The sequence below is a fragment of the Bubalus kerabau genome, chromosome 5 (genome assembly GCF_029407905.1).
Source record: "Bubalus kerabau isolate K-KA32 ecotype Philippines breed swamp buffalo chromosome 5, PCC_UOA_SB_1v2, whole genome shotgun sequence".
Taxonomy (NCBI): Eukaryota; Metazoa; Chordata; class Mammalia; order Artiodactyla; family Bovidae; genus Bubalus; species Bubalus kerabau.
The window spans coordinates 34,764,234-34,784,862 of record NC_073628.1 but is presented as its reverse complement, the minus strand read 5'-3'; the positions used below and the strand labels follow the sequence as shown (position 1 = coordinate 34,784,862).

The 20,629-nt window shown below is 42.4% G+C and overlaps 1 protein-coding gene across 5 annotated transcripts in view; it reads left to right on the top strand.

The window, feature by feature from the left end:
- GAB2 (GRB2 associated binding protein 2) overlaps nucleotides 1–20,629 on the top strand; it is a 181,463-nt gene that overhangs the window by 8,207 nt on the left and 152,627 nt on the right. The window contains exons 2-3 of one of the 5 annotated variants that reach the window (XM_055581425.1): nucleotides 19,055–19,172; nucleotides 20,147–20,198. The exons of 3 other annotated variants lie outside the window; for them this stretch is intronic. The gene's annotated coding sequence lies outside the window, so the exon portion shown is untranslated. Of the gene's footprint in view, nucleotides 1–19,054; nucleotides 20,199–20,629 lie in introns of all 5 variants that reach the window. One more of the 5 variants, XM_055581426.1, reaches the window with a different exon arrangement.

Below are 20,629 nucleotides of genomic sequence, written 5' to 3'. Positions count from 1 at the left end.
CGTATCAGCATATGATACGTATGCAGTGTATCAGATCAGCATGTTGTATACCTTAAGCTTAGCACAGTGTTACCTGTCAGTTATGTCTCAACGCTGAGGGGAAGAAAAGAACAGGGGAGAAGGGAGGTCTGCAGAAACTAGAGTGAATTCAGGATTTGTTTCTAGACCATCCTAGGCAGCCACAGCTGTATTCCAACGTATTATTTGAGTATTTAAACAAAAGCTCTTTCTAGTTCCAGTTCCTAGGAGAGAGAACCATATGGAGATTCCTTTTAGCGGTTTTGTGTTCTGTGGTCCTAATCACTGGATTGATTCTTTGTGTTCACAGCATCAGAGAGACTGCTCCATTCCAGGGCCAGTCTCCTGAGCTTCTTGTCACCAGTATTGGATCAGCATTCCTCATTTGGAAGCAACCCATATGTCTATCAGCAGATAAACAAAGTGTGGATATACATATAGTGGAATGTTATTCATCCTTAAAAAGAAAGGAAATTTTTACACAAGGCCATGATGCAATGTGGATGAACCTCGATGACATTATGCTAAGTAAAATAAGCCAATCCCAGAAGGACAAATTGTAATTCCACTCATATGAAGTACCCAGAGGAGTCAAATTCATAGAGGCTTGCCAGGAACTAGAAGGAGGGAAGAATGGGGAGCTGTTGTTTAATGAGTAGAGTTTCAGTTCTACAAGATGAAAAGTTCTTGAAATGGATGTTGATGATGTTAGCACAACAGTGTGAATATTTAAGTCACTGAACTGTACACTTTAACATGGCTAAGATGGTAAATTTTATGTTATATGTATCTTTCCACATGTTAAAAAACTCCTTATTTGTTAGTACTCGGCACTGCTAGTACTTATCCAAGAGAAAAAAACAGGATGGAATCTCCACAGCCTTGAATGATAATGGAATGTTCTTTCAGGGATCTAAGGACCAGAGGGAGTAAAGTTGTACAAATCAGAAAGGCACGCCTGCTGCTTTGCTTAATGAAACAGCTTTGATGTTGCTGTCTATCTGTAGCTGACCTTTCTCTAACTGGAAGGGAAAAATGGAGGTTATGGTAACCTCAAGTTTATGAGAAATGCTGAGAGTATAGGTTCCTGAGAAGGCTAATTGCCTGCATCCAAACTAACATTGACACTTGTTTATAGAGTGTATTTTGTATCTTTTATCATCCAAAGGGCATAAATCAGTACTAAACCCTGCCTTCAAGGAATTTACAGGCTACAGATACCAGAAATATACATGTGAAACAGAGCAATGTCCTTATATGGAGTTGTGTGGTCCAGACAACAGGTTTCATGGAGGTGAGAGCCCTTAGCCTGGAAAAAGATTGAAGAGCTTCCTGGAATAGAAAGTGGGGATGTGAGTTGAACTCAAAAGATTTGGACTTAGAAAGGAACTTGGAAATTAAAATGGGTAGGGGGCAGTGTACATGGCATTTGAGAGGCAGTGGAAATCCATCCAGACTGGAGGGGTCTATAGCAGAAATCAGAGGATTGAGAAGTAAGTGGAAAGTTGAGAATAGTCCATAAAAGTAGTCCTTAGATGGTAGGATGACATTTATTAATGAAGAGCATCACTCTAACTCCAGAAGTTTTTGCCTCTCAGTTAGCCACTCCTTCAGTGCGAAATGTCGGTGGTGTGTTGACACTGTTTATCTTCAGAAGACCTCTGTCTTAGTGATTCAAGGGGCTCTGAGTCCTTGAGCAAATGAGGTGATTTTCTGAGTCTGCTTCCTTGTTTGTAAAAATTGGCAAAATACATCTTACCTCTCTGGGTTTGAGAATTTACTGGATAACATGTGAAAAAAAAAAAAACTTAGCATAATGTCTAGGCTAGAGTAGGCCTTTAATATTGAGGGATGTGGCAGTAGGGTCTGATGTTTGTTTATATTTCTTAATTATTCCATAGGCATTTAGGACATGAGCATGGTTGTCTTCACATCCCTTTCAAGGTTGAGTTAGGCCTGAAGTTCACAATGACAGAATGTAAGTGGAATTCCCAAGCTAGATATTAAAATTACATCCAATTGTAAGGAGTTATTTTTTTTTTTTTCCCCAAAAGGAACATCCCAAGGGTCACCTGATCTCAAGGAAGGAAAATGAAACCACATGGGGTTTTGTCTGAAGCTGTAACCTTGTGTGCTAAGGGATATAAAAATTAATGTGTGATTCTGGAACCCATGTTTGAGAATGACTTAAAACGCAAAAACTTGCAAGCAAGTGGTAACCCTTTAAAACTCTGATGTCTCCTACCTCCCAGGCCCCTCCAAAGTGAGCCCTCTTTTTGGCTTGTTTCTGTGGCACTTTTTTCACTTCTAGCTTGGACGCTCAGGCTGGGCTTTCGTCTGCCTCCCGAGATTATGAAGCCTTGCATCACAGTGAAGCACCAGCTGTAAGCAAGGCACGTTCAAAGTCACTGGCATTTTTGCTTTACAACTACCCCTGCCCCGTTTATGTTTGCTTCTCTTTATCTACCAGTTGTCAAAATATTGGATTTAATAATTTTCAAAGTGATTAATTAAGATGTTTTGGAGTAGCATTATGAGCTGACATATTTATACACATTTGATATATTTGAACCGGCTCTGGTTGTTGTCCTTACTGATGTCCAGCTTGTACTATCTTTAGCTAGTGGGAGCCTGTTCAAGTTGGTTTCTGGGTCCTTTTGACCTCACCTTACTAGCATTTGATAGTTTTCTTTGTTATCTGATAATGACAAGATGTTCCAGGCCTATCTGGTACAAAGATGTTCCAGGCCTATCTTTATATTTCTGATCCAGACTTGGAATTAGCCATTTCCTGTAAGAATTATTTTAGTAAAAATGGTATCTAGAAACCCTCATGGGCTTGAAGGGGCGCTTATTACTTTTGTGTTGGTCACACACACAGTTCCAAATACTATCAAGACTTCATCTCATTGGCTTCATCTGTCCCTTTTACTGTTTCTTTGCTGGAATATTTTAAAGTAAATTTCTCGACATGTACATAAGTCTTATAAGCATATATGTGAAAACAAAGGAAAAAAAGATGTGTGAATATACCATCCCTTATGTACACATTTCCCCTGGTTAGACGAGGAAGTTACTTCAAGTTATTCACAGCTGTAGGCAGTATAGGCTCATTCTGTTACCAGGTGGAGCATCATCTGAGAGTTTCACCCCAGCTGGCAAGTCACAGCGTTTAAGTATCATTAAGTGTCACCACGGGACACTTGAAAGGTTTTCTTGGACAGGCAGTCTGTATATCTTGCCTTAGCCTACCTTGGAGAAACATACTCTTTGGAGCTTGGCTGACTTACAAGAGCAAGGGAGAGGGCTAAGTTTTATATACAGTAGTGAAGAGATTAATCTTCTTTTGAGGACTATAGGAAAGAATCGGTTACTTTGATCTTTTGACATAATTTTCTAGAGGAAAATATGAATATAGGCTCAATAGATATATAATTTTTTTGTGTACCAACAAAGGCTACAGTATGTTGAGTTCAGTGCCCATTAGAAGTCTGTCTGAAGATGCTATCATTAATGAATAATAGGTCTGCAGTGTCCGTGGTATTCTCTTCAGAGTTTACAGTCCTGCTGGGGAAGCAGCGTGGATTTTAATGGCAGACAATACAAATGGCAAAGAGCGTAGGCGAGGTTGGTGTAGTGTGGTCAGTGATGCCAGTGGCACAAGACACGCGTTTAGATTTTACTTGCAAGGAATCTGCCATCTCACCTTTCTGCACCCATTTCTTACGCATTCTTAGCTCTCCGTTCATGTGTCACCTTGTGGCTGCCTTTCCTGCCTTGTCGGCCCCGTCAGGATGAGTTATGGAGCCCCTTCTCCATGCTCCTGCGTCTCGGTGCCCCAGCAGCACTGGTAATCTATGCTGTGCTTACCCCAGGATGGTGTCTTCTGGAGTGCACCGTGTCCTTGCTCATGTCCTTGCTCATCCTGGTAGCCCAGGTGCCTGAAGCCCAGTGAGTCACTGGTTGACAAGGACTTGCGATGCTTTCAGGGTAGTAGTGCTAGTCGCTCAGTTGTGCCCGACTCTGTGTGACCCCATAGACTGCAGCCCGCCAGCCTCCTCTGTCCATGGAACTCTCCAGGCAGGAATACTGGAGTGGGTTGCCATTCCCTTCTCCAGAGGACCTTCCCCACTCAGGGATCGAACCCAGATCTCCTGCACTGCAGGCAGATTCTTTACTGTCTGAGCCACCAGAGGACTTTATATGTTTTTAAGTTTTGAACAAATATTACTTTAGGGTTGGTTACATTTCTTTGGAGAATAGAGAGCCTGAGCTAGAATTGGACTGAAAGAGTGGTGTTTTTTTGTTTTCTTTTAGCAGCAATTTGTGGAAACTTTGGGATAGGCTGTAAAAATTGAATTTTTGGTAATATTTAAATTTTAATCATATAATAAACTTATAAATACAGAATATTATTTAAAAAGCAGAGACATTAATAAAAAACACCTGTAATACCTACTGTAGCACCTACTATAGCATAAACATTGTTAATATTTTAGTGTATATCCTAATCTCTTTTTTCTTATGCTTATATGTGATTTGTGTATTTTACAAAATCAGAGCAAGACTGTACCACCTTTTGTATGCTTGTTAATATAGTATTGAAAATATCTCCCTGTGACACAAATGGTCTGCTAAGACATGGCTTTAAATGGTTGCTCTGGCATAATGTGTCATGTGTGCTGTGCTTAGCCACTCAGTTGTGTCCGGCTCTTTGCGACCCCATGCACTGTAGCCCGCCAGGCTCCCCTGTCCATGGGGATTCTCCAGGCAAGAGTACTGGAGTGGGTTGCCATGCCCTCCTCCGAGGGATCTCCCCAGTCCAGGGATCAAACCCAGGCCTCCCATCTTGCAGGCAGATTCTTTACTGTCTGAGCCACCAGGAAAGCCCTAATGTGTCATAACACAGAGCTTCTCAAGCATGTGTAATGTAAGGACACTTTATAAACATTTTTTACAGGTTCTTGATGTTGAATTAATTTATCTTTATTATTATGTTACCCAAATGTCTATAAACAAAAACTATAATGTAGAAATGTTTTCTTACAACCCTTCTACAATTATTAAAACAAATTTTTACAGATTTAACTTTGGAATCAATATAATTCACATTAGCAACACTGGATATTTTGCTGAAACTAAATTGTTGTTTAAAATGTGGATATAGCCCTTACTCTTATGGAGGCTGTCTGCTCTGTGTCCCATTCCTTTCTTTGTTTGACCTACAGTGAGTTTGTCTAGCAAGCCATTTATTTAGCTTTTAATAAGTATGACCACATTATTTATATGCCATCACCTCTGTCCTTCTTTCTCATTAGTCATTAGTGTATCAAATTTAAAGAAGTGTTGTGTTAGTTACTCAGTCGTGTTTGACGCTTTGTGACCCCATGGACAGCAGCCCACCACTCTCCTCTGTCCATGAGATTCTCCAGGCGAGAATTCTAGACTGGGTAGCCATTCCCTTCTCCAGGGAATATTCCTGACCCAGGGATTGAACCCACATCTCTGGCAGTGGCAGGCAGATTCTTTACCACTGAACTACCAGGGAAGCCCTGAGCAAGTTTCTTGATCTTTCCAGAGCTTTCATTTCATAATCTGTGAAGTGGAGACAGTGATAACTTTAACCAGTTACTTGCATAATTTTAACTCAGAGGAGTGTAAACATGAATGTTTTTGCCCTCCTCTAGTCAGAACTCCCAGTTGTGCTTTGTCAAAATCTCCGTTTCCTCTAGGGCAGGGGTTCCCAACCTCCAGGATCTAATGCCCCATGATTTGAGGTGGAGCTAATGTATTAAGAAGAGAAATAAATTGCATAATAAATGTAATGCACTTGAATCATCCCAAAACCATTTGCCCTCACCGCAGTCCGTGGAAAAATTGTCTTCCTCGAAACCGGTCTCTGGTGCCAAAAAGGTTGGGGAGTGCTTCTCCAGGGGCCCGATCCCTGATGAGACCTAGGGCAGAGTCCACAGACTTCTCGGTCACTCTGGGTTACTGAAAGTCCATCATTGTAAAATCTCACTGTTACCTAGTTGAAAGCTTTTTCTACTCCTAGTACCATCCAGACTTGTGACTGTGGGAGTGTGAAGTGGGAAAAGGTAGATTTGGTCTGTCTTTCTACTCTTCTTCCCTGTTCCTCTCCTCAGAGAGTTTGGGGGTGGGAGGATGTATATGTATGTCTGGTGTATTTCTTCCCTGCTCTTGTCTCAGCTCCAGTGGTTGGTGTGTAGGGATGGGCTAGAGGGAGAGGGCCAGGAGTAAAGTGTCCCTTACATGGCTGCCCTTGGGTCCTCCTTGATGGCACGTGCTGGTTGCCTGACCAGCACTGCCTGTGTGCACTCCCTGCACTTGTAAGCTCTCTAGAGAACAGGCTTTTCCCCACTGTGTGTTCTCCAGACACCGAGAGGAAACTGGTGTTCCATTCTTTCAGTTTCTTGTAGGCCAACCCTTCCCTCTGCTGGCACCCCACAGCTGGAGTCCACTTACCTAATGGACGGCTGTCTTGGTGGGAACCTGGCAAGAGGGCTTAAGGTCCTCAGGGTCCGTGGGACTTCCTGATGGAGAGGACTCACGTTCATGCCAAACGTGGGGGGAGCAGCATTGGTGCCCCTTCTCACTCCGTTCCTCCCTTCCCCGTCCAGGATGATCCAGGGCAGATCTGTCAGTCAGTGGCCTGAGCAGATGTTCACCAGGCCTTACAGTTTTTAAAAATTCTTGTCCCTATTCTTTTTTGTGCAGCACCCATAGCTCTGTAACTGACTGACTTAGGGAAGCCCACTGTGGGAGTAGGGAGAGCACCACCCCAGAGGACGGCACAACAGCACGAGGTCAGAGGATCCAGGGTCCCCCTCCCTTCGCTGCTCTTCCTCTGCAGGCGGGGGAGGGGGAAGGGCAGTGCAGGGGCACAGAGGGGGTTGGATTAAAAAGGTTTCACACTATACTTTCTTAATAAAATCTTGAATGAGCCCTGCCTCAGTTATTGACTGCTCTCTTTCCTTTGTGGCCTCTGTTTGCCAACCTGGTGCAGCTGGAAAAGCCACACTCAGCGCTCCCTTCAGTACCTGCTTTATGAATTGCTGTGGCATTAGATATGCTAGTGCCAGGCACGTTGCAAGGCCTCCGTAAGCGGCACTGTCGCAGTTCTCGCAGTCCTGTGTTTGTTTGACTCTTCTGTTGTTAGACCTTTAGGTAGTTTACTGCTTTCCGCTCTTTTAAATAACAGTCTGATGATCTTTATAGCAAAGACTTTTATCCTTAAGAAAAATTCTTGTAAATGGAATGTCTAGTTCAAAAAATGGAGTTATTTGCATGGGTTTTGTTCTATCCAAACTGCCTCTCAGAAAGGATGGAGTTTTGATTTCCCTGATTCTTCTTTGATACCTGATTCTTCTTCGATAACAGGCAGTATAATTATTGAAAATATTTGACAATCTGACAAATGAAAAAGTAGTCCCTTGTTGTGATTTGCATGTATTTGATGGCTACTGGTTTGAAGACATTTTCATGTATCAAAGACTCATTTTTTTTTTTCTTAACAAATTGCTTGTTCAGATAATAGTTGCTTTTTAATACAACTGGGAAGATTGAGTGGCTTTGGGTGTGAAAAAAGGTGGGGCAGGGGGCTTCTTAAAATAGCTTGAACAGGGAATCTCCAGCAGTAGGGAGGGAAAGAAATGACCAGACTTTCCTTTTACTTAGTAGTTGCTTTCTGAGAACTTTTAGCTCCAATTCCATAGATTTCCACCGGGCAGGCTTCTCATCTCAATTCAATGGCAAGACCTCCCTAGAATGTCACCTACTTTGTGCCACTCCCAGGTCCCCTCCTGAAGGACATGTAAATTCTCACATCATCCCCCCATTCCTCTGTACAGCTCTTAGGATGTTGCTGTGACTGTGTTTTTAGACTGCTCCTCTTAATTACGTGGGTATCTCAAAGGCAGCAGTTTTTTTTGTTTGTTTGGTTTTGACCTCTAGTGTTTGGTACACAGGCACTTAGGCAAGAAGTAAGGTGATGAGTAGGAACCATCCTTTCTCTCTGGCAGCTCACAGTATATCAAAGAAAGTAGACATCTAAACTTAATATAATGGAGAGCATTCTTCTGTACTCGGGGTTGTGGAAAGTGTTGCAGGAGAGTGGAACAGAAGGATTAATTTCACTTAAAATGGGGCCACACTAATTAAAATAAATAAGTAAAAATTTTTTTAAAAATAGGGCCACAGAGAAAGCTACAGCAAAAAGGACAGTGGAGCTGGGCTTTGAAGAATAAGTAGGAGTTCATCAAGCAGATGGGAGAGGAACATTTCAAGTAAAGAGAACAGCTTATCTAAGGTCTAAAGATACAGGCAGTTGAGTGGCTGCCAGAACCCCATTTTCAGTCCCTTTCCTCACCATGATCCCTTTGGCTCGTCTAGAATGTCTCCCATATCTCTCAGACCTTAGCAGTCATTCTGCAAAGTTACTGAATAGCCATTATACACCATGCACCAAGGAAAATAGGCAAAAATGAGTCATTGGGCAACCTTGAATGGCATCACGTGAATGTTAGCTCTGTGCTGAAAATCATCACAGGAGTATGGTATCTTACCTGATGCTTTTTGGACTGCTAAGATTCCAAATAACTGAGGCATTTTCTATTGTAGCAGCTGTGGATGAAATAGATATTCTTAATAATCAAAGGAGTATTCCAGTTTCTTTAGTCCCCCATGATAACACTTTCTCTCAAACCAGCCTTAGGCAATCAAAGAAAATATAGCTTCATATCTTTTTTATATCATTGATCTGGGTTTCTGTCAGTTCTCATCTGTTGTTCCAATTTTTTTGCTTCATAATAAGTCTTTGGACATGATAAGGCATGCCCAAAACTTCGTGGCATAAAGCAACCACTGTTTTGCTCACAGATACTATGGGTCAAAAATTCAGACAGGACATGGGAAGGACTTTTTTCTGCTCCCAAATGTCTGGCACCTCAGCTGTGAAGACTTGAATGGCAAAGGGTCCCTCAACTTCTGGGAACTGGAATCTGAAAAGTGTCAGCAGGGCTGGCATGACTCAGAGGCTTCACTCAGCTGGGGCTGTTGACTAAGAGTGTCTGCAAGTGGCCTCTACACAAAGCTGGGGCTTCCTCCCAATATGGCAGCCTCTAAGTAATCAGACTTCTTAGATGGTGGCTCAGGGGCTCTGAAAGTGAGGGTCTTAGTGGCCAAGATAGACACTTCATGGCCTTTTTTAAAGGACCTCATCTTTGAAGTCACACAGTGTTACCTTTGCCAAATCTAGTGATCAGAGGAGTCTCGGGCCCACTCAAATTCAAGGGACAGAAACACAGACTCAAAATTTCTTGGTCGATGGAATGTCAAAGAATCTGTGGCCATTTTTTTTAAACTGCCATATTAATAGTTTAATTTTTCCAGATAAACAATATCCTTTGAATCTTTTCAAAGTTCAACTTCCTAATCAGAGCTTTTTGAGTAAATACTTCATTCTTCAGAACTCTACCCCCTTCCCTTTCTACACCCCCAAGTCGTACTTGATCAGGTAGAGATTTTGTTGCATCATTTATCTGCAGGTCTATACCAGCCTAGAACAGTGTGGGACAAATAGTTGATGTTTAGTACCTGTTACTGACTGCTTGGTGAGAACGCCTGTTATGTCTTTGTGTGAGTTAGAAGAGGATATCTGTGTGGCCATCCGTATTGATGTCTGTGTGGTGTCCTCTGCTGCTTTATCTAGTTTGGAAAGTATCCTGGCATTGTCTGTTGAGTTGTTACTAATAGTGTCTGTCCTTCGGGAACAATGTGCAGGAAGCCGCTATGGAGGTGGTGGTGCTAGACATTTGTCCCAGAGACCCTGTGCACTGAGGCCTCTTTGCACCAACGGCAGACCTCTGCTGGCCCACCAGTCTCTCAGCAGCTTCTAGACGCCCTGAATGCCATGCTCAGACTTGAGAGAGTGGATGGTGCTGCCCCAACCTCTTCTTTCTGGCGGCCTCCTGCTGCTGCCTCCAGTCCCTTGCTCCCGTAGCATACACTGGCACAGAGCTGAAGCTTCAGCTTCAGGAGGCTGAAGGCCACCCACATCTACCGTATGGGAAACTGGAGTCTCAGGATTTTTAAGTTCCGTTGCTCCCTGACTTGAAGCAGGTTTTGGCGACAAGAAGGCATGTGTGTGTGAGGAGCGGGTGTGTGAATGGGGACTGGGTCTTTGTCTACCTGTTCTGCCCTTTTCCTTCCCCAGAAAGCGGGGATGGGCGGGGTGGGGGGTGGGGAGGCTTCTCTTTTACTTCCCCTTCCATGGCTGGGGCTTCTCGTATCACATCCTCCTTTCCAACTCAAACCGCTGCAAATAAGGATGCACTTTATAGATGGAGCACATGATGAGAAACTGCTATGTCAACAAGGGAACACAAATTGGGAAGCATTTCAAAGATAGTGAAGCAGTTACTCTCCATTACATTAAGTCCCAAGTGAAATGACCTAAACTGGTTATCAACCAAATTTGCACTACCAGACCACATTTTCACAGCTCCAGGACCATAAAAGGAGTCTGGAGAGTCTGTATGAGGAAGATGGGATGCGTTTGTCAGGACTGTGAAGTGCTGTCCTGTCCTCATTACTGACTTTAAAAGGTGAACCCCTGAGTGTCAATTTTCTCCTCAGTAAAATGGGAATACACTCACGTCTTCTGACTGGCAGCTGTTGTGACTCAGATGGTAAAGAATCCGCTTGCAGTGCGGGATTCAATCCCTGGGTTGGGAAGATCCCCTGGAGGAGGGCATGGCAACCCACTCCGGTATTCTTGCCTGGAGAATCCCATGGACAGAGGAGCCTGGCAGCCTACAGTCCATGGGGTTGCAAAGAGTTGGACACGACTGAGGGACTGAGCACACAGCACTGGTAAGTTTAGCAGGATCGTTACGTGAATGTTTAGATGATGTGTGTGGGAAACCGGTTTCCCATCCCATTCTTCCTGAAGTTTCCTAACACTGTTTCTAAAAGACCTAGGGAACTTTAAAAAATACAGATGCCAGCCTGCTCTGGTCTAAATAAATCAGAACCTCTGAGGGATGGGGCCCAGGAGTATGTGTTAAAAGTTAGTTCATGTGACTCTGTGCACCCCCTTGATTATACAGACCTCTGCAAAAAAAAAAAAAGACTAGAAATACAATATTGTAGTGTTCTGGGAGTGAGTCCTTTTATGAGACTCTGTAAGACTTCTTTTTAAGTTGGACTTGACCAGGTTAGAAATGACTTATTTACTGCTTGCTGTTGCGGGCTTCAGCATAATAGCCTTGCCAAGCCCAGTTTCAGTTCCAAAGGCTTTGTAAACAGAGGGGACAGATGCAAATGGCCTCCTTATTTGCATGAATGTCCCTATCAGAGTTTCTGTTAACTGGATTTGTGGTTGGTGAGCTCTGAGCCAGCAAGTGCTGTGCTCTTTTGTTATTGCACGTGACGTGCGTGGTGTTAACATAAACTGTCTGTCTAAAGCTGCCTCATCCTAAAATGGATGAATTTGTGTGATGGTGGTTACAAAGGGATCTATATGATCCTTAAGAGAACAAAACAGCATTATCTTTCCCTTGTAGGAAGTTTTGTGCAACAAATGCCTAAATGCCTGCCGGGTGCAGGGACCTCTGCTAGGGCAGTGAGGGATAAGTGTTATAACGAGGAGTCATATGAGACGGATAACATTGGTACCCTGTGGGGATGTGGGTGAGAAGAGATGGTTGAAGGGACTTTGACTTTATGATGTTTCAGTTCTTTTCTTTTTTACTTTATTAAGATATAATTCACATGCCGTAAAATCCCGCACTTTAAAGTGTACAGTTCATTGTTTTGAGTGTAATTCCCGTGGTTGTACACCACCACTATTCATTCCAGAGCAATCTCGCCCCAAAAGGAAACTCTGTAACCCTTGAAGTAGCCATCTCCATTCCATTCTGCATTCCCTCCTCCCCAAAGCTTATGGCAACCACCCTTGCTTTCTGCCTCTGTGGGTTTGCCTGTTGTGGATATTTCATATATGGAATCATATACTGCATGGCCTTTTATGTTCAGCTTCTTCTGCTGAACATAATCATTTCCAGGTTCATCTGTGCTGTAGCATTTACGTACTTCATGCCTTTTTGTCTGAATAATATTCCGTTGTGTGCCTATTTCACATTTTGTTTAACCGGTTTAACATGACTGTTAAAATGAATGCCTGGATGATTTGTATGGAAACCAGTTTCCCATCCCATTCTTTGTAAAGGACCCAGTGGAATTGTTAGGTCATATAGTGACTCTATGTTTAACTTTTTAAAGAGCTGCCAAATGGTTTTTCTCAATTTTTTAATAAAAAGAATATATCATGCACTATTTTTGTAGTTATGAATCAATTTTTTAATTGACTTTTAAAATAGAAAATTTTACAGGGTTACTAAGAAGCGTATATATCTAGTTCTGATTGTATTTTCTGGACCTCACCAAGTTCTGTTGCTTCTTAATTTTTTATAAAGTCACAAAATCAGAACAATAGAACTTCCTTCTGTCAGAGTCTCTAAAAGAAGAAATGGAAAAGACCATGGACTCACGCTTCATGTAAATCTTAGATGTTTCCCCCACAGTAAAATATATGCCGTTCGCCAGAGCGTGTTGACTGAAACTCTTGCCTAGCACTAAACAAATTCTGCCAGTGATCAAGTCATGTGTACACCCCTTTCCTGCTAGATTGCACCTAGAGAGGGAGGAAAGACTAATAAGTCTTGTTTTCCTGTTTATACACCTGGGGCTTCCCAGGTGATGCTAGTGGTAAAGAATCTGCCTACCAGGGCAGCTGACACAGGAGACATGAGTTCAGTCCCTGGGTCAGGAAGATCTCCCTGGAGGAGGAAATGGTGACCCACTCCAGTATTCTTGCCTGGGAAATCCCATGGACAGAGGAACCTGGAGGGCTACAGCCCATAGGGTCGCAGAGTCGGACAGGACTGAGCACAGCACAGCAGAGCATATATATGCCCATTAAATATTGATTTGAATTATATTAGCATCCTTATTCTTTTCAACTAGATATTAAGAGGAAAATTCTTTTCTGAACAAAATCCCTAGTTCATGTCTCTGTTATGTGGAGTTTCTCATTCTTCTTTTTCCGCCCAAAGAAGTATGTGTTAAGGCAAGGCAAGAGTTAAGTTTTTTTCTTTTTTTTAAAGCAAAAATAAGCAAGACTAGTTGTGGGAGTAGGATTATTGCATTACTTACCATGAAGTTATGTTCTCTAAGCATGTCCATAGCTCTGAGATCAGAAGATTGGTAGAGAGGATTGAGTCAAGAGGAAAGAAATTATTTTCTGAGAATATATTGTGAGCCAAACACACAAATACGTATATGTAGGTATGTGTATAAAATATTTACATGGATTTGCCTGTTCGCGGATAGACTTGTCTGTTCTTATGTATATGGGGTATTGTTCTGAGCATTTCCTGTGTATTTTTTATGTATTATCTCATTTAATCTTCACAGCAGCCCTAAGAGATAGGCACTTTTATTTTCTCTATTTTATGGATAAGGAACTGAAAAATAGGGAAATTTAGGGAATTTGCCAAGACTTCTCCATTAGAAAAGAAGGGAAGCAGATTTTTGGCCCCAAGCAGCCTGGCCTGTCTGTATAGAATAAGCACATGTTTTTGTGGGACAAGTCCGAGTTTGGATCCTGGCTCTACTGTTTAATAAGAACATGACCTTGGACACTTTGTCTAATCTCTCTGAGCCTCAGGTAGCCAGCAGATTGGGAGTAAAGCTCTTCATTCCCTTTTAGCTCCCCCTGCTACTTCCATGTAAATATGTCTTGGCTAACATTACACAGCCTTACAGAGGCAGAATATGAGCGTGATGGCAGATTTCAACTGAAATTCTTTGGTGTTTGGTTGTATAACAAGCAAGCTATTCAGCATGTCCTTTTCTGGCCATGTTACAACGTTGCATTCTAAACTTGCTGTTACTATGGGCTTAATTCTGACCCGGTGGGAAATATTTTAGTAATATGAACTTGGTGAGAGCTTGGGAATATGATGCTCAATTTAGTTTGCTATCAATGAAGAGAGAGAATATAGAACCCCGGACTTTAGAAATGTGTATTTCAGAAAGTGTGTACCTGGAAATCTTGACCAGTGCTTGTACATCTAGAGAAGACACTCAAGGGATTGTATCAAAAAAGGAGAGGTCAGAGCCTCAGAGCCCTTTTGGTGTGAGGAAAAGAAGAGGAAGTTGATTACTTTTCTTCTAGCTGTGATTTTTCTTGTGCTAAATTTAGTGTGTGTGTGTTTGTTCATGGCTATTCTGGATCTCCATTGCAGTGCTCAGGCTTTCCCTAGCTGTGGCACACAGCCTTAGTTGCCCCATGGCATGTGGGATCTTAGTTCCCTGACCAGGAATCAAACCTGTGTCCCCTGCATTGGAAGGCAAATTCTTAACCACTGGACCACCAGTGTCTTCAGTGTTTCAGTCTGTGAATTATTTATCTTCTTCCTACTTTCCGTGGAAATGGTAGAATTCCCTAAATGACTTACTGCCTTTCTGGAAGCCTGTTTCTAAAGTCAGATCAAAGTTACATTAAATGTATTTTTTGAAAAGCATTCATGTAGAGAATCTGAGAACCACAAAACTTTCCCTGTGAGTAGAAAAATCGTGGCTCATAACCACTGGTTTTGATCTCATAACCATGGATCCTGTCGGAATTCCTGATTATTAGTAGACACAAATAAATCAAATGTTTTCTGCTCCCAAATCTACAGGGACTTTATTAAAATTGGAGGAAGAGTATTTTCCAGTGTTTTGAGCTGTAAAAAAATTTGTAGTGGCTAAGTCTAAGGCAGGCTTAGGATGACAACTGACTGCGAAAAGGAAGGATTGGGTCTATTTGCATGCATGATGACTTAGTTCTGTGTAGGAGTTGTGCAATACACAAAGACTTACTTAACTGCTGTTCTTGGAAGGTCCTTTAGACCTAAAAATATAAGTATCCCTGTGAATTGTGCTAACTCGAGTCTTCCCTTTTGTGGATCTTGGAATATGGAGGTCCCAGCAGAAGAGCGTTAAGGCAGTGCATAGGCTTGTGCTGAGTGTCTGCGGGATGCCTCTCACTGGGGATGTAAACAACATGGTTTTTGGCCTTCAAGAAGAGCCTGGATTAGAAGGAAATTGATCAAGCAACCACTAACTGAGATCCACTGAGAAAAGTGCTGCAATACAGACATCAGCAAAGTGCCATGTGAGAATAGAGGAGGGTACAGTTAATTGAGTGAAAATGATCAGAGAAGGTCTCAGTGAAGGGACCTGACTGAAAGAGGAGAAGAAAGGTATTTCAGCCAGAGGGAGACCTTGTGAAACTGGCCCCTGACATGCTGGAATGATCGGAATGGAGCTGATACGAGGGAGGAGTAGTGGGATTTACAAGGTCGATGGGGTCATGTTCTAAGGACTCATGTGTCATGTTAGGGAATTAGAGCTTTCATTCTCTGGGGACCCTGGAAACTGTGAAGGTGTGTGCATAGGTTTTAATAGCCTGACCTCACATATGTGATGCAACAGCCTTTGGTTTGGGGATCGCATAATTTGGGAAACATTCCACACAGTATTTCTCTTTTTTTGGAGAGACTGTGTATGTAACCACACCGAAGGCTCTGAAAGATAAACCCTTTTAACTTTTTCATGCATGGTCCAGCGTGTTCAAACATGGAAACTTTCAGATTTCTTTTACCTTTTATCATGTTTAGGACATCTGATAAAGGGAAAGGAGCGGGAGGAACAACAGGCTTCTAGAAAAATAGAAGAACCTTGCTTACCAGTCTATCAATATTTGGGATTGGCGAGGAGGGAAGGGGAGCCATTTCTTAAACTAAAGAGAACTCTGGGCACGAGGAAGTCTTGGTTCTTGTTCTGGCTTTGCAGTTAAGTATACTGTGTGCCTAAGACCAGTTCAGTGTTGAAACTCAGCTTCCAGGCACATATGATACTGCCTGGCTACAAATTAATTAAATACTGTGTTAAGCACTTTACATGCATTAGCTCACTAAATCCTTAGATCAAACCTAGAGTTAGGTTCCCATTTCAGAGATAAGAAAACTGAAGAATTAAGAGATTAAAGGAACTATTCAAAGTCACTTTTTAGTAAATAAGGAGTCTTAGATGGGTCAGGGGTGGAACATTTTCAGTGGAAGAAACAGTTTAAAAGCACAGAAGTAAAAAGGGGTAGGCAGACTTCAAGGAACCACATATATAATAATTGATACATAGCCCATTCGGAAGAGTGGGAGGAGACAGGACTGGCAAAGGTGGGTTTAGTCGGTCTGTAGAAGGCCTTTGAATGCTGTGTGTTATTTGTGTTTTATTTGCATTTTATCATCCCAGTTTTCAAATGAGGCCTTTAAAACGTTGTTATTCAGTGTTCCTTTAGTGTGAGATGGTATATATTTAAACATACGTTGTTATTTTATGCATTTTATTTGATGAGAAAATGCCTTTTTAACAGAGCACTCTTAGACTTACTTGGACATGGATTTATAGTGTGTTACTCTCCTGTATATACAAAAAGAAAAATATATCTGAAGTATATGGTAAAGGATTTCTAAAACTTTCTGATATTCAGTTCCAGCTTTGAATCACTTTTTGACTTATCCATATTTTGCTACTTGATAGTTGTCCTCTGGGTCCTCAAGAGCACTGATAGTACCACTTGTCTTAAAATGTTTCATCATTTTTCCTCCCAAGTCCCTGACACGTATTCTGCCATTTTCAGTGCTGGCACCTTTTTGAGCTGACCGGAAGATCTTAACAAAGTCTTCTCACAACTACTGAAATTCACATTTCTCCCTGAAACGGACCTTGAGTTATTTGTTCAGAGTTGTTCCGATGTGGTCACACCACCAGAAATGACAACCACGTACATTCTTGTTGACAGCTGTGTCTTGACTGTAGCTTGCCTGTAAGAAACATTCTGATTTTGAAGTTAAACTGTTTAAGGAAGAAAGGATTTTAGAATTAATGAAATATGATAGCTTTTTGAAGTTCAAATGGTGGTAAAAGCAGCAGGACCAGTATTCAGAAATAAGAAATATACATCCTGGAGACAGACTGCTTAGATTCTAGGCCCAGATCCTACCCTTACAAGCTCAGTGACTTTGGGCGGGCTTCTTCACCTCCCTGAATCAATGTCCTCATCTGTGAAATGGAGATAGTAACTTATCTTATTGAGAAGAGTAACTGCAAAGCACTTAGAACAGTGCCTTACTAAGTGGCACTTATTAAGCACTCTGTATATATTGTCTTTGATTAATAACACTTTTGACAGGAGGAATTAACATGTATAGAGCATTGCAATGTATCTTCAGTGCTTAATCTTTGGCCTATTTAATAGGAGAAAGTTGAGATTCAGAGAAATCAGCTCCTTCACAGCCTTCGAGCTAGTCAGTGGCAGGCTTGGGACTTCTAGTTTTGTTCACTGCTCTTTCCATTGTTTTCATTATTTCTACTTCTCCTGGTTATATCCAAAACACAGACACAGGGTTGTGGACCATGCTTTGCAGAGCTAGCCCATGGTCAGAGAGAATAGAGGTCCCAGAAAAAACATTCACTGTTTTTGCAGTCTTGGATGAGTTATCATCTTTGGTTGCCAGATAGATGTGTTTATAGTTTAGACATGTCCAGACATGGTACAGCATCAGGATAATTCTGTCTCCAGTACTAATATGGGACCTGCTGTGTGTTCTTGTTTTCTGAAAGAGGTGAAGTCTACGAATGTGTGAATAATAGTATGAATGTCTACTAATGTAGCAGGGAAATATAGCAAGGAAGCTAGATCTGGCATTCCAGAGCAAGACTTGGACCCAGTGACCTGACGATGGGGGCATCTCAGGGCCAGTCTCCTCCCAGAAGAGGCCACTGTGGCTTGCTCCTTATCAGGCACGTTTAAGGGCTCCTAGGTCACCTGTCTCCAGTTATGCCTCGTTGATTATTAATCAGTATTTTTGCTGTTCTTAGTCTAAGCAGAGAGAAAGGGTGAGAGGGAAGAAGTCAAGGCAAAAGTCCTTGCAAAAGCAAGATACATGGGGGAGTATCTTACTCCTGTTCCTTCCCCGCAGGGTCTTCTCTCCCAAGAATAAGCTTTTCCAGAACAAGCTGATTCTGTTGCCCTCTTTCCTTTGCTCTGCATCCCTGAGGCATGGATTATAATTAATTATCTAGGAACCACCTCTTTCTCCATTTGTTACATTTGGCTCTTCAGTGTCCTTTTTTTTTTTTTCATTTTTAAGCCAGGACCCAAGGTTTCAAGGGCTTTTCTGGTGGCTCAAATGGTAAAGAATCTGCCTGCAGTGCAGGACACCCAGATTTGATCCCTGGGTTGGGAAGATCCCCTGGAGAAAGAAATGGCAATCCCACCCCAGGGTTCTTGCCTGGGAAGTCCCATGGACAGAGGAGCCTGGCTGGCTGCAGTCCATAGGGTTGCAGAAAGAGTCAGACATGACAGAGCTAACTCACAAGGTCATTAGACTGCACTCAGTTGCCTGATGTACAAGTGGAACACACAGGTCAGCACAGGTACCAGGGCTCACCTGAGGCCCTCGCAGAAACCTTCCTCAGCGGCAACAGATGGAAGCTAACATATGGACATTTGAGTCTAAAACGCACATGTTACTTCAGAACCATAAAGCTATATACAAAGACAGAGAAGAAACAAAAAACCTTGGCTTCGCTGGTCAAAGCCAAACACAGAGACAAGCTAGTCTGTTTTTCTTTTTTTGCCCCTTCCATTGAATCATCTGATTCCCTTCATTTCTCTCTCTTCCTCCCATGGTTTGGAATACACGCATCCTATTTCTGTCATCTTAATGATTTCCTTGCGTTTTTATACAGGTTCCTTACTTAACGTCTAAAGTAAAATCTCTCTCTACTTCTAAGAATTCAAGATCCTTAGAAACGTCTGCTCTAATTCTGCTTCCTCCCTTCATTTTCATCTTTACTGTTTGTCTGTCTTTTTGATTCCAGCTTGTTTTCCATTCCCCAGATTCGCTGTCATTACTGTCTTACACTGTCAGCGCCTCAGAGACCCGCATTCACCAGGTTCTTTCACTGTATTAGACATATCTGTTGGTTGGAAGAATAAATGACCGTAGTAGTGGAAGGTAAGAGTATAAATCAGGAATGCAGTATATCTTTGCAAAATGTCTATAATAAAAGCCACAAATGAAGGCATCATAAAACATCTGGGTGTCACTTGGCATTTGCGTGCTGTCTTCTATCTGGTCCTATTAAATTAGTTCAGTAGACAATCCCTACTGTATTTAAGGCCTCCGTAGGAGGTGTTAGTGATACAGCAGTATAAAAGAAGTTCCCTGCCTTTGAAGAAGCATATACTCTATACATGCATAATGAAATGTAGTGCTTTTTTGTGAAAACATACCTAGTAAACACCTACTGTGTATACAGCCATGTTCTAGACACCGAGTATGGAACTGAAAGAGACAAGGCGCCTGACAGAGGGCCTTCAGTTCACCAGGGAGGAGGTGCACGGGGCAGTGAAGGCAAAAGCAAAGCACAGTGGGGGGTGTGTGTTTAAGAAAGAGAAGGCCTCTGACCGAGAAACTGACACCTGAACAAAAACTAAAAGGCAGGAAGAAACCTCTCAGTTACCTGGAATGGGAATTTTCAGGAAGAAGGACCCTCAGGGGCAGTGGCTTTGGGGTAAAAGAGCACTTGGAGCACCCGAGTAAGGGGAGTGTGGTAGGACATGAAGAGGTGAGGGGGCATAGGACACTTAGCGCTAAGGGGCTGCCGAGCCTGCACGCCTCAGCTCGAGCCCACGTGTCACACACCACAGAGCCCACACGCGCTGGAATCTGCGCGACACAACTAGAGAGAAGCCCGTGCACCACAGCAGAAGATCCCACGCCCCGCAACTGAGCCCTGACGCGGCCAAGGTTTTAAAAGCAGAAAGCTTGAGCGGGGTATTTCATATTAACTGAGTGAAGTAAGAGTGAAAGAAGTATTCTGAAGGAATTAAGGGGTCAGGTGACTAAATGATATATGGTCTGAGTGCCTGAAACACTTTCTCTCCCGTTTTTATGTATGTCTGGACTGAAGATGGTTTCTCTTGCAGGAGTGTGGAGCTTTTCATCTTTAAATGTTGAGTGGAAGAAGTTCCAATTCTGGTAATGGTGAAGTACCTTGTATGAGATTAAATGTTCTGCAGGAAAAAAAAAATTATAAGCTCTAATAGTTAGTGAGTTTGGGATGGGCATGTGCACACTGCTATATTTAAAATGGATAACCAACAAGCACCTACTGTAGAGCACAGGGAACTCTGCTGAATGTTATGTGGCAGCCTGGATGGGAGGGGTTTGGGGAAGGAAGGAGCATGAATACGTATGACTGAGTTCTTTCACTGTCCACCTTAAACCATCACAACATTGTTAATCGTTATACCCCGATACAAAATAAGAAGTTAAAAAAATTATAAGCTCTTAACAAACTATGTGAAAACTATCGTCTGATGTCACTGGAGAGAAACCAGAGTAGACGAAAACGAGAGAGGGTTTGACTCCTGAAATAAGGGAGAGATACAAAGCGTGAGTGAGAGCCA